The following is a 2,494-nucleotide window of genomic DNA, read 5'->3' as shown; positions in this document are numbered from 1 at the left end:
GTACAGAAATTCCAAGTTGGAGTAAATTTTTTTGTGGGTTATCTCGATCTTGTAATATAAAACAACAAGAAAAAATGTGTGCTGTATAAAAATATATAATTATAGAATAAAAATAAGAATAGAAATGCGCTGTTCTTAACAACACGAAACAATAATAAGTATAATTATACGGTGTAAACGCTCCCCGTTTTTTAAAGTTGGCGAGGCTTGAGTATAATCAGTTATATTCGCCATTAGACATAAGTACTAAGCATACATAAAGTATGGATGTATAGCTTGTCTCTGGTGGCAAAGTGGCTGATTAATTCTGTCGAAAACGTCTTGCAAGCTTTTCCATCAAAGCCTAGTCTTATTAATAGATTGGAAATTAAGATAAACGGTAAATATATATATATACATAATCAGCAAAAATAAAGTTAATTGTGGAAACCATAATTCAAACCGTGATCTACATTCAAATGTACCTTTCTAATAACTGCAACCCTGGGACCAAGATTGAACTAACAAAATTCGTCAGTTCCGCTTCTCCTCAAATTGTAAACTTGCTCGTTTTTATTATAAAGATCTCATCTTTCTTTAAGAATATTACCCGTAACAACAGTAAATACGTATTCATAGAGATGCAGTATTTTATCATTTAAAACCACTATGGTAGAAGCCAAATTAAGCCTCACACACAAAAATTATTTTACGCTTAAGGTTGAATAATTTTATATCATTCCGCGTTAAATACATTAGCAAAATCAATTTTAATGATATGCAAAATAAATATATATATGCATAATCATTAAAAAACTTGTAATCAACCGAATGGTGTTTTTACGGTGAAAAGTATATTTATATTTTATGTCATTGAGATAATTTAAAACCGATCGTTAATTGCTTCTAGTGAACATCACTATCATTATTTGCGAACATAGAAATATGGCGTAGTTTTTCAGGGGTTTAATTTTCAGATCCTTATAACACAGATAAAATTTAGATCGTTTGTCACTACTATACAATTTCAAATTAAATCTGTTCTCAAAATCTTTAGTGGTTCTAAATTAATTGCATCTTTTTGTAATATTTATTTTTCACGATTAATGACGCCTCGAAAAGTTGGAAAATACTACTTGTGAGTGACAGGTTTTGAACAAAGTGTTATAATCAATCTCTTAACGAAAAAGGAACAGTTGGAGGTTTGTACTTGTTGCTATATGCCACCCATTTTCACCATTGTTTTATTTCAGTATCAAAACGGAAAATTATCTGGTATAGATAATCATGTATGATTGTAGTTAAGCTGTCCTTCCTCAATTCGTATAATAATCTTGACCTCGCACCTTGTGACCTTTCAGGTCCTTCTGGGAGACAAAATAAAGAACGTAGTGTTAAAAAATATAATACTAACTTAAATCTGTTACTTATGCAATCTCTAGAGAGAGAAAGAGAGAGAGAGAAAAAGACACACACACACACACACACACACAAACATAAACACACATGTATATATTATTTGAAGATATCAAATAACGTAAGGGGGCGTAGCTCAGATGGTAGAGCGCTCGCTTAGCATGCGAGAGGTACCGGGATCGATGCCCGGCGCCTCCAATTACTACTATTATTTTCTTTTCAAATACAAAGTGAAAATTATATAACTATAGCGTTACTTCCAACACATGTATAAAATATTATGTATTCCATTGATAAGAAATAGCTTATATTCAATGTCTTCACGTGCTCGTAATTTTAGAATTTACCAAAAATTATTATTTTTTTTATACATATATGGGTAGGGGCTATCAATGAGGTTTCTAAAGTAAAATATACTTATTCCATATGCTGTTATAACAAACGGTATAAAAGTAAAACGGCATTTTGGATATCATAGTACCTTTAAGTATTTTACAACTCTCCAGGAATGTAAATATTTTGCCAGAATTCTTATTCAAGACTGTAATAACAGTTTTTCTCACAACTAGATAATGGTGACTGACTTGTTGTTTATTATAACTGGCTCTAGGTGGTGTAGGACACAACAGCTCCCTATTTTCAACTAAAAAGAACTAAAACTAATACAAAACAATGAAGCAATTGGACTAATAACCATTTTTATGCAAATGCTTTGGTATTTAAGTAGAGATTGAAAATAATTTACTTCATAGAAGTTTCTGTATGTGGCACACATATATGAAGAAATGGCCTAAGGGAGATTGCCTACTTTATGTAACAGGGCCAGAACTAGGCAGATTACAGTTAACTAGCATCAAGAATAAAGAGTTATAAAAACTAATATCCATCACATCTATGAAGAGGCTTAAAGAAAAAATCCAGTAAAGGATAATCACGAGTTGGACAGTACAGAAAATGCTGCTAAAAATGTATGTTAGAGACAAGAATCGGGACTTTCGACGAGGATGTCAAGGTGTTTGTTGATGCTTTAAATGAAGCAGCCAGAACATCAGGCTGGACCAATGCTCAAAAAGCAGATATTTTGAGGTTAAAAACAGCA

General features: G+C 31.8%; 1 non-coding gene across 1 annotated transcript; it reads left to right on the top strand.

Annotated features, from left to right (window-relative positions):
* The first annotated feature begins 1,520 nt into the window (after positions 1-1,520).
* On the top strand, positions 1,521-1,593 carry Trnaa-agc. The gene has a single exon. It is a non-coding gene; the product is annotated as a tRNA-Ala (tRNA).
* The last annotated feature ends 901 nt before the right edge of the window (positions 1,594-2,494 follow it).

The sequence above is a fragment of the Limulus polyphemus genome, unplaced genomic scaffold, assembly GCF_000517525.1.
Source record: "Limulus polyphemus unplaced genomic scaffold, Limulus_polyphemus-2.1.2 Scaffold207, whole genome shotgun sequence".
NCBI classification, from domain to species: domain Eukaryota; kingdom Metazoa; phylum Arthropoda; class Merostomata; order Xiphosura; family Limulidae; genus Limulus; species Limulus polyphemus.
Note: the sequence above shows the minus strand (reverse complement) of the source record. Positions and strands in the feature narration are given on the sequence as shown.